At 36.6% G+C, this 11,835-nt stretch overlaps 1 non-coding gene across 1 annotated transcript; it reads right to left on the bottom strand.

Moving 5' to 3' along the window:
• Positions 1-291: 291 nt before the first annotated feature.
• On the bottom strand, positions 292-455 carry Rnu1-83 (RNA, U1 small nuclear 83). Its single transcript, XR_005501726.1, has one exon. It is a non-coding gene; the product is annotated as a U1 spliceosomal RNA (small nuclear RNA).
• Between the last annotated feature and the right edge of the window lie 11,380 nt (positions 456-11,835).

Here is an 11,835-nt window from a genome sequence, read left to right as displayed (position 1 = left end):
GAGAAAGACAGTTGGGCTTGTTCTTCTTTGCCTGGGTTCAGCTTCAGGGAAAGACCTTGCCTCAGTGGATTCTTTAGTGATTGAGCAGAAAAATGATTGCCTACCCTGGCCGCTGCACATGTGCACACATACTCACCCATATGTGCATTCATAAATATATATATATATATATATATATATATATATACAAAAATAATTTTAGTCTGTTTTCACTACACAATTAAAGAACAAAGAGATTGTGCTCAGAAAATATGTGCAACAATTTAATATTTTCTTTTTTTTTTATAAAACCAGGGGAGAGCGCGAATGCAGTCCCCCACTACCACAAATTATGCGGTTGGGTTTCCTGCATTTGGGGAAATCGCAGGGGTCAGCACATCCAGAGTGCCATGGATAAGCCTTGCCCTGGGAAAATGACCTCCGTGATCATGATATCTTCTCTGCCAGGTAAGTATCAATTGAATATTTTCAATGATTTATATTCATTTATATTAAGTATATTTAAAATGTATATGATTTGTTATCTGTATTTATTTCAAGATCTGCATTAACTTCAAATTTATTCTAACTTCTCAGGTGATGGTATTAGGTTCTCAAGCTTTTGGGAAATGAGTAGCTCCTGACATCAGAGCCCACATGATTGAGATCAATACCTCTATACATAGCACCCAAGATACCTAGAAAGAGACCAGTTCCGGAAGCCAGGAGACACTGTACAGCTCTCTGTGAGGAAGTGCTCCCTAAATACATAGAGTTCTAAAAAATGAACAAACAAACAAACAAACATAAATGCCTCAATCTTAGACTTCCCATTCTTCAACTATGAGACAGATTTCTATTCCTTGCAGTTTTCTTAATTTTGGAAGTTTATCAAAGCGGCTTTAACGACACACATACTTATTTCATTCATATCATAGGTGCAATTAGTTAATACATTGGTTATTCTATTCAGAGATACTGTACATATTTTAGAAAATTTAGTATTTGCTCAGTTAGAATTTCAGGAAGAGGAGAAGAGGGACGAGGAGAAGGGAGGAAGAAGAGGAGGAACCAAATAATATAGTAGCAAAAGAAAATAACAAAAAATTCACTCGAAGTTCTGAAAAGGTGGCCCTAAATCTATTTTGACTTACCCAGTTCAAATATAAAAGGATGACTAAATAACCTAGAAAATCTAAATTATGTATGTATGTATGTATACGTGTATTCATGCATTTTGAGACAGAGTACTGTGCAACCCAGGACACCTTGAAATTCACAGTGTATGTCAGGTTGGCCATGAACTGGCAATCCTCCATGAGCATCTCCAATGCTGGGATTATAAATATTCTTATAATCACACCCAATTTTTGCTGTTACTTTTCATTGATGAAAATCTGGCTGTTGAAGGTAGGCATTGACTGGAGGGTCTGTGGAAATATAGTTGGTCTTGCATGGTTGAGGACCAAAATATTCTGTGAACTCTGCCTAGCATGTGTGAATGGCAAGGGGATGTACTCAATCTCCAGTATCATCAAAAGGAAAAAGAAATATTAAAAGAATAGGTAGAACTTGGTATCTTACAATTTAAAATGACTCTCAGGCTTAGCATTTCTTCATCTTGCTTTGATTACCTAGTACTTCAGACTGGATAAAGTAATTACATTACTTCATTAGCTTGGCAGTATAGTTTCTTGGTAAAACTTTATTCATCCTCCTGAATAAATTTCATAAAACTAAACCTTATTGAGTTTATGTAATTATCATATGACTATTACCTACCTACTTACTGATAAATATCTAATGGATTTGGTATGAGACTTTCCTTATATAACACACAGTAATTTTGTAGTTGAAAAACAAAAATCTCATTTATCTCTAACTGAAAACAAACAGTGTTTACACGAAGTAATGACATAATTATGGAAACTCAGCGCATCTTGTAATTTGAATGTTATATGTCATGTGCAGACACGTGTGTCCAAGACCTACTCTTTTAAGAGGACCTTTTGGAAGGTAAAGGAGGATATAAGAGGATGACCTAATTGGGAGCTCTTTAGGTCATTGCAATGGGTTATGCAGAGGTTTGAGGCACCTCGTTCCTTCTACCATCCCCCCTTTCTGTGAAAAGTACTGTCTGTATCTCACCACAGGTCTAATAGAAATGGGGCCAGTCAGCATTCAGGGACTTGACTACCTAGAATAATAAGGCAAAATAAGCCTTCTCTCTCTTTAATCTCGTTAATTTTCTCAGATAGTCTGCAACAGAGCAGCATGTTATCAGTTAGGCAGTAGGTAACATGCTGTAGGAGCCACCATCAGGACCGATTGCATTGATCTGACGGTTTGCAGTGTTTCTGGATGTTTTGTTCAGAGTCCTATCCGAGCTGCAGAAGAATTACACTGAGCAACTGTTGCGAATCTGTCATTTTGACTTTCCTAATTCCTTTAGATCTTGTCTGTGTCTTACCATGTTTTGATGGCGTTCAAGCAAAGGGTTTCCTGCTTCCACAAAGGCTGTCTGCTGAGATGAGAATTGTGTTACGGCAGACTTTGAGAGTTACGCTTCCCTTTAAAACTTCCTGCTGAAGTTCGCAAAAATTTAGTCTGCTGGGAAATTGTTTTTGACCTGAGATCTCTCACATTACCTGTAGGAATGAGGCTACAGTAGAGGCAAATGGATCTTCACTCAGCATTGAGAACTGAGGGATTATGAGTGTTAAACCAAACATTTTTGTTTTTTGGACTTTCGTAACTAAAACAAATATTTTCAGTATTATTCTATGAATGACACAATATTTTTTAACAGGAAAAAACATGCCAGGGCAGAATCAGACTTAGTCTGCACACATTGCCCACACTCTATAGCTTTGTGTAGTTCTAACTGCAGCTACATTGGACTGCATGGGGTTATTCAGATACTGAGACATGATATATATATAATACCATTAATAACAGATAAGGGGAGTTAAAGTTAACAGAGGAGTTTCCTCAGTATGATTATGTGTTTGATGGCTTTTTCAACCCACTTGAATGTTGCACTTAGATGCACTATATAGTAATTAGAAGGGCCCATTTCTTTTTCCTTGCTCTTACTAAATTGTATGAATCACCACATTCGTGGCCCAAATAGGCCCAGGACAGCTAGTGCTCTCTCTGCTGTTTTGAGACAAAGTCTTACTTTGAAATCTAGGCTGCCTTCAGACCAATCTCTTCCCTCAAACTCCAGCATTGAACCTGGTTTGGTTTCAGATGAATGATACCATTGGCTCCCTGTGTCTTACTTTGTCAGTATTTGCTTATGAGAAGCCCATAGGTTACTCTGACCTGTGAAACCCACATTGGTCTTTCTAAATATTGAAAAGACAAAAATGTGTTTCTACAAAAGAAGAATAGGCTGACACATGGAACAGACATTTTCTCCAATACATGTGTTAAGAGTAGTTTAAATAATCTTTATTTTAACTCTGAAATAAGATTGCATATATCCCAGGCAGACCTACTCTTTATGCATCTAATGATACACTTGAAGTCTTGATCCTCCTGCCTCTGACACCAAAGTACTAGAATTATTAAGCCTGGAAATACTTTAAAAAAAACTAGACAACAACCCTGCATTAAGTTTTCTTCTCTCTTTTTTGTCAATGTTTCTTAAGAGACAGGGCCTTTCACTACAGCCCTAGTTTATCTGGTGCTAGATTCTATGTAGTATAGGCTGGTCTCAAACCCACAGCAGTCTCACTTCCCAGGCTCTCAAGTGGAGTGCTGAATCTGCGGGCATGAGCTGCCATGCCTGGCTTGTCATCAGTTCTGCTGCTGCTGAAGATTGAACTCCTGAATGTGGATATAACAGTTTAAGTATTTCTTTGCTATTATGTATTCTGGTAATTACTTTAAATACATATTAATAGTCATGTCCCTACAAATGAGAATTATATAAAACACTTGTGACTAACTTTTTCTTTCTTCCTTCCTTTTCCCCATTTCTGAGGCAATGGGAAGGATGTAGGTGGGAATGTGGAAAAGGGAGGGACAGGCTGAGATGCAGAATAGAGAGAGGCTGAGGTGAGAAAAGGACTGGCTTGATGAATATAAAAAGGAGGGATCTGAAATTCTGGCCCGAAGACAATGTTTTAAGGCAACATTAGAAGCAAAGCCAGTCCCAACCCCTCATCTTACTTTTTACTGCATTTGTGTTGGGTTTCTATGCAGTTTTAATTTCTCTTAAAGCTTATAAATGATTTATGCATTTGTATGCTGGATGGTCACATGCAAGGGTCAGTTCTCTCTTCCTACCATGTGGATCCTAGGCGATAAACATAAGTTGCTGGGCCCAGTGGCAAACACCATTCCCCTGAGCCATCTCTCCAGTCTGATTACCTTAGTTCTACTGAGAACTTCTTTCAAAGGGATGTTTTCTGGGATCCATTAGTTTTGAAAATAAAACAATAGTTATAGCTACTTGTATTACTTATATCTCCCTAAATATTGATAAATACATGGTGAATACTTGGCAATATATGGCATAACACTTTAAAAATGAGAGAGTTGCATATTTGATGTAAGAACATTTTTTAGATGAGCTTAATTAACAAGTTTATAAATCATAAAAATAATGGATTAAGGCAATACATTCTGAAAATTAGGAACATTAGAAAAATAAAAGTAAATCAATAATTATACAATCAAAATATATATATTACAAATGTCTTAATTTGTTTGTTGGGCTCTGAACTTTCTACTGTTTACAGAAAATTATATATTTTAAATATATATATTTTAAAACAATATATTGTCATTTTTGCTTTTATAAACTATTTTCCTTGAAAGGGTGAAATTAGTAAATATCTGAAAAGTTTTGAGGCCAGAGCAATGTACTAAAGTGTAATAAACCCACGGCTGTTTCTAAGCAACCTCAGGGATTGATGCTTGGAACATAGATCTGATAGAGCGAAGGCTCAAGTGTTATCCTTGATTTCATCACAGAGAGAATGAAGGATTCAATTACAAAACAGGAGAAACAGCTGCAATGCCAGCCTCATGTGGTCTCAACCAACTTTTCATTCCAACTAGACAGTTGTTTTTAAAAACATGTTTGGACAATTGAGGAAGACACCTGATTTCATCTTGTGGCTCCCACATGCTCATACATAGAGCTTTGCAAACATATGCACACATGTTCATAAAAACATACATCACAAATACACACACAATGTTACATTGTCTGTTCTGTTCTGTGGTTCACTGAGGTTATATATACTGCTATCACATCTGGTATAGCCCTGCTTTAAAAAGCTATACATTATGATACGTAACAGATTCCAAGTGTTTTGCCATAGAGAAAACAAATATCATTTAAGGCCAACTTAAGAAATTGCATAATCTAGAAAAGAACTATTCTAATAATTTCCACAATTGATCTAAATTCGAAGGTAAATTTTATACTTGAATCTAAAAAAATAGTATATATATATATATATATATATATATAACAAGTTTTATATATATTAGATTTGTGAGTTTCAAATGTTGGTTCACTTGACATCCTAGATTCACGAAGCACCACAGTGACCATGCATTGAGAATGCTCCCTTCTGTTTAGCAATGCAGTATTTTTTTTAAACTGGAGAGATGAACAGAAAGAGAAGGAATCTTTTCATTATTAGGTGAGTCTGTAGAGAATGTGTTGGTGAAGGAAGTTAGAAAAATGTATATCCCAGTGGGGTGGAAAGATATTGTAGTAAAGGTCATACAAGAGTTCTGGGGAGGTGACAGAACTTCTGTCTATTTGACAGCAATCAAATTAATTTGAAAAATGGAAAGTCACAGAGTTGGGATAGTCAGTGAAAGCCCAAAGTCTTACAGGAAACAGGATCCTCACAGTGGATTGACTTCGGAAACTAGTGGTCTTTATGGAACATCCAAATCTACAGATTTATTCAAGTCACCATCAGTATTCATGATTCATCTTGTGGAATTCTATATTTTAATACTAATTGTTCCTATCTAGATATTCAGTTGTTTTTGTTTATGGTTTTGAAAAGCTGATAAACACTTTGAATTTGATTGTGCATAGAACCAAAAGTTTTTACATGCCTCTCCAAAGTCATGTAAGGGTAACATGAAAAACAGAGGTTTTAACGCAAGTGGTCCTGTAAAGCTTATCTTCTTTTAAATATCGATCTTTTTTTTTAGGAATCTACCTGCTCCCCCTGAACCTCATTTCCAGGAATCCTGCCAAATTTTCAATTTGTGAACTTGACAGTAAATTCCACGGAGTACTACATGTATCCTTAGGCCCCACGATACATTTTATAGCCAGGCAACGTTCAGAGACAAGATCGGCAGCCTTGTTTCTCAGCATACTACAAAGACAAGAAGATTTCAGGTTCATGAGACAGTATAACACAGTATCATCAGCTTTTCCTTTAAAATGTTTTTCTTTAAAAAAATAATGTATTTCGTATATGTGTGTATGCAGGCCACATGAGTTCCAGTGTTCTTGGAAGCTATAGAGAGCATCACATCCCTTGGAGCTGGAGTTACAAGTAGTTGTCAACAATTGATGTCAATCATGTGAACCAAATTCTGGTCCTCTGGAAAAGCAGTAAGTGCTCAAAAGCACAAAGCCATCTTTCCAGCATTTGCTTATTTATTTTTAAAATTTATTTCTTTATCTTCATGTCTATGTGAATATAGAATATAGAATCCAAGTGTGTGTGTGTGTGTGTGTGTGTGTGTGTGTGTTTGTGTGTGTGTGTGTGTGTGTGTGTGTGTGTGTGTGTGTGTGAATATGCAGGGCAGGCCAGAAGAAAATATCCTTCTTTATTGCTTTCCATCTATTCCTTTGTGGTAGGATCTCTCATTAATCTTGACTTTGCTTTTCCTTGTCTATACCAGAAGTGACAAAGCAAAGAGATCCTCCTATTCCTTCTTCCCTCAGACCTGGGGTTAAAGGCATGTGCCAGATGATGTCAGGATTGTTATGTGGGTTGAGATCTGAACTCAGTAATCCAAAAAGGCGAGCTCTCTCTCCCAATATGTAATATATATTAAATATATAAATATATAAATATTAAATATACAATTATATATAAATCACTGTGACTTTGGAGTTTATAGTCAATTCAGCTATTACTATAGTTCAGTTTAAACTTGAGCCATCTAGGAATGAAGCATTTGTAAGGAATGTAATAAACAAGATCAAAGCAAAGAAATTAATCAGTCATCTCAAAAAGAATTGTAACATGTTAAACTCTACTTATACAGTCATAATCCAAAATTAATTCTAATGTTAGTTTTCTGGTAAGGCTAAATAGTAAAACTAGTGTTTAGTGCTGTACTGTTGCCCATGACTCTTGTCCTGTGATTACTTTGTAATAATAAAAATAAAGGTTAATCTTTCCTATTCTAATGTACCCCATGTGAATTATTCTAATTAATTGGGTAGAACCTTTTAGCAAATGTTTTCAAAGCTTGTTGCATAAAAAAAATCCACATGCATTTCAAAGAATTATTGTTACATGTAAGATGTGAAAGGCCAAGTTGGCTTTGGCCAGTAATATTCTTAGAAAAAGCTGAGTTGAATCCCCTGAGAGCAGCATTTAGGTACCTAGTCACACAGTTTTTCTTGGCGAGTTTTGCTGTCAGGACAGGTCCAAATATGCAAAATCAACTTCTTTAAAGGCGTTTCTACAATCTTAACAAAGTGAGACGAATTTAACCTGCTTTGACAACAAAGCTGTCATTGAAGTAGTGTTTATGTAGCTCGGGACTGGTTAACCAGTCTGTCCCTTGGATGTAGTCCTCAGTATGAAGTAGAACAAGTCAGTGACTGTGCTCTTGACACTCTGCAGAGTAACAGTGCCTTTGTTTATTTACAACTTTGTTTCGTAAAAGACTTGAATAGGCCTACAAATCTCAAAATAAATAGTGAGTGAGTCAGGGCCATGAAAGTGTGGGCAAGGACATCAAACCAGGTTTGTTTGTGGGGAAGTTGTACAGCCTGGCACATGGGTGGGATTTCTATTTGGGTCTAAGTTTCCTAAGGGAAGAAGAAAGGAAGAATGAGAAAGGAAGAGTAAAAAAGGAGAGGGAAGAGGAGTAAGAAGGGACTTGATCAGAAGAGAGGAGAAGAGAAGAGGGAGGGGGGAAGGGAGAGAGTGAAGGGGGACTGAGGAAGAGAGAGAGGAATACGTTTTGTTGTTTTATCAAAGTTATTTTGCAAATTAAAACAGCCAGTCATTGAGACTTTAGAACACTTTTCTAAGACCTGAATGAGGAAACATTCATGTGGTACTTTGTTAACTTCTGGCAATTCAAATGAACTCTAGCATTTTTCAATAAGATGGCTGGTTGATGAAGAAGGCAATTTACAAGAGTCTCCTTATGCATGGCGATAGCTCTGAGTCCACCCTGTGTCCAAAAGGGACTTCCTGAAACCTCATTTCTTTTTTTTTATGGAGGTCCCTTTAATATCTAGAGATAATTTAAACCATTGGCTCTAAATAACATTTGCATTTGGTAGACTGAAGTTGGTCTTCCTAAAGTACAGTTAGTGTGAACAGATATTTGGCAAGAGTGTGAACATCATCTATAATATAGGCAGTGAATATTGACAAGAGACAACAAAATGTCAGTTGTTTTCTTTAGCTATTTGTAGTAACTCAAACATGCCTGGACTATAATATTAGCAACTTATATGACATATTTTAGTTGATTTAGTTTTGCCTGTCACTTTTTAATCTGTATATTTATTGTTACCTGAATTGCAAAACTTTGTGAAGAGCTGAGAATTAATAAACCTTGCCAATTATTGCCCTCCAGAGGTGCTATGTTATTTACAGAGCACATTCCCATCATGTTGAGCTATCATATTTAGTGAGTTTTCTGCATTAAAGAGAAACTCAGAAGTTTCCACATGAAATGCACAGCAATTCAGTTTTGGAGAAATTTCTCTTTAAACATCTCAAAACTTTTAAAAGACAATTAATTATGTAGCACTAAAATCTGTAGTCATAAGCAGATAAAAGGGCTAATCTCCTTGATGATGTTTAATTTGTAGGGATTCGTTAAAAGTAAATCTTGCATTTCTTTTATATTAGTGTTTCTATACACTAACTACTAAGAATATTTTTTGTGGATACCTCAATAACATTTTCTTATAACACACACCAAATTTTTACTAAGAAAAGGCTGTCAGTTTCAGTGACAATAAATACTGTGGAAGAGATTGAAAGTTGCGCTCTCTAGACATTTTGGGGGTTCACGGACTGAAGGTCCACTTTCTTCATGCATAGGTACAGTACAAGACAGGATGGAGTCTGTTATTGCTCTGACTCTTCTGACAGCCAGCTGGTTACTATATCACACTTTGCAATTGATTGACCCTGTGATTATTACTTCATACAGCCTAGGCAATTTAATAGACTGGGACAATGAGCCTGTGTCTTCTGTGATTTAACATGAAAATTATACCCTATGGTATGGATCTTTTATTCCCCATGAAGGAATATGTATTAAAACTCTTCCTCAGCTTTGCAGTTAGTAGGTGGTGGAAACTTTACAAGGTGGAACTTGGTTCTAAGTCCACAGGTTTGAGTCCGTCACGGAAATTGCAGAGCATGTACTCGTCCTCTCTGTGCTTTGTTTTCAGGTTGTCCTAAGGCGAGTATGCAACAGTCAAGGTTGTAGTGAATATGGGATGGATTGTACCTGAATCTAGTGGTCCTAAATGGATCCAGTGCTAGCCTCTGCAATATTTCAAAGATTGCAATGTCCTGGATGAAAAAATAGCAAAAATCAAGCTGGGTCCTACCTCAATTATAGGAATAGTAACCACAACTGCAGACAGGGCAAACATGTATTGGAAGGATCTGGAACACACACACACACACACACACACACACACACACACACACACACACACACACAATTGGATTTGTAAATTCAGATATGGGAAAAATAAGCACAGAAGTATGGAAAGTTGATTTTAAAGCAAAGAAACTGAGAGAAGTAATTGGCTTCAAAGTCCTGGTACCAGAAAAATCAGGCTGGGAACTTTTAAGTATAAAATAGTACTAGAAAAGAGCACTCAGTACTGAGACCTCTCATTTAGAAACCACTAAGTAGTTTAGAGCACAACAGGCAGATTTGGCGGAGGGGCCAGTTCCTAGATGCTAGAAGAACCTTTACAAGAGGAAGATCTTATCTTGAAAAATCTTTGTTCTGGAGATCCTTCCGGATATAAGGTCTTTACTCATCTTGTCTCACACATATTTTTCTCCCTATTCTCTCCCCCTTCTGTCTGTCTCCTCTCTGTGTATGTCACTGTCTCTGTCTTTGTGTTTGTCTCTCTCTCTCTCTCTCTCTCTCTCTCTCTCTCTCTCTCTCTCTCTCTCTGTCTCGTGGGTTTGTGCATTGTTCCTATGATTTAATACTGGAAACCTTCATGGCCTTTGTTTCCTTCTTCCCTGCTTCTAGAAACTCAAACCTGCTGGAAGTCCTTTTCCTCTGAACAGAAGATGAGGAATTCATACTTAGGAGCTAAGTAGGCTTCCTCAATAGAACTAAACTTCAACTAGAAATTCAGCAGTAGGAACCATTCATACGAGTTATGAGAATGGTTCTCTATTCTTTCAGTCAAACCAAATGGCCTGAACAAGGTGGAAAATAAGTAAGAAACCTGAAAGTAGTAGATCAAATCAGAATAGGGCTATTAATTTTTATTAATATAGTTATAAGCACATAACTATGACATACATACACAACTGTAACATACACACAAACATAACACACATGTAGATGACCATTATACATAGAAAGACATAGCATAGAACAATTTCACACATGGAAATAATGCATACAATGTAGAAATACTATATACAACCATATCACATAGTAACTACACAGGTGCCAGTGCATGCACATAAAAATAATATTGAAAATAAGTAAAGTCTGCTTATCAAACATTAAATATGTAACCAAATCACTATTTAATGATGATGATGATGATGATGATGATGATGCTTCGACTATAGAATATTAGCAATAAAGAAATAGAAAAAATACCTCATGAACTTGAGATGGGGACATTTAAAATAATTGGTCTCATGTGAATGTACTGCTAATAATGGTAGGGACTCAAGTCTTCTAAAAGGTAGATGACCTTTCATACTAGATAAATAAGTAATCAGATTGGTTAATAAAAATCTACGGGTATTTATTAACATCATTCGTCAATTATATCCTAAAATATAAAATTACATAGTGGGAGCAGACACAGGATTATAAAATGTATATTGCCTAATAGTTTCCTGGTGATGTTGCAGTCTTAGTTTTCGTTGACTAGAAACAAATGGACCTCACTAGCCACAGTGGAGACATCTATATTGGGAAGGGTTTCTTCTACCAAAGTATCATTATGCATGTGCTATTTTCAAGGAATGCCAAAAAATCTCCTGAAGCAAAATAACATCTACTTTTTTTTTTATTAACTTGAGTATTTCTTATATACATTTCGAGTGCTATTCCCTTTCCCGGTTTCCGGGCAAACATCCCCCTCCCCCCTCCCCTTCCTTATGGGTGTTCCCCTCCCAACCCTCCCCCCACTACCGCCCTCCCCCATTGGACAGTTTGGGGACATTTTTAATAAAGGAATGCATTTTAAATGAGTCTATTTTTGCTTACTATGATGGTTTGAATATGCTTGGCTCATAGGAAGTGGCCTTATTGGGAGGTATGGACTTGTTGGAATAGATGTGACGTTACTGTAGGAAATGTATCAGTCTGTAGGCAGGCTTTGAGGGCTCCTTGTGCTCAAGCCCTGCCCAGTATGGAAGAGAGAGTGTTCCCCTT

Source organism: Rattus norvegicus, chromosome 2, assembly GCF_036323735.1.
Source record: "Rattus norvegicus strain BN/NHsdMcwi chromosome 2, GRCr8, whole genome shotgun sequence".
Taxonomy (NCBI): Eukaryota; Metazoa; Chordata; class Mammalia; order Rodentia; family Muridae; genus Rattus; species Rattus norvegicus.
The sequence above is the reverse complement of the archived record's forward strand: the minus strand, read 5'-3'. Positions and strand labels throughout refer to the sequence as shown.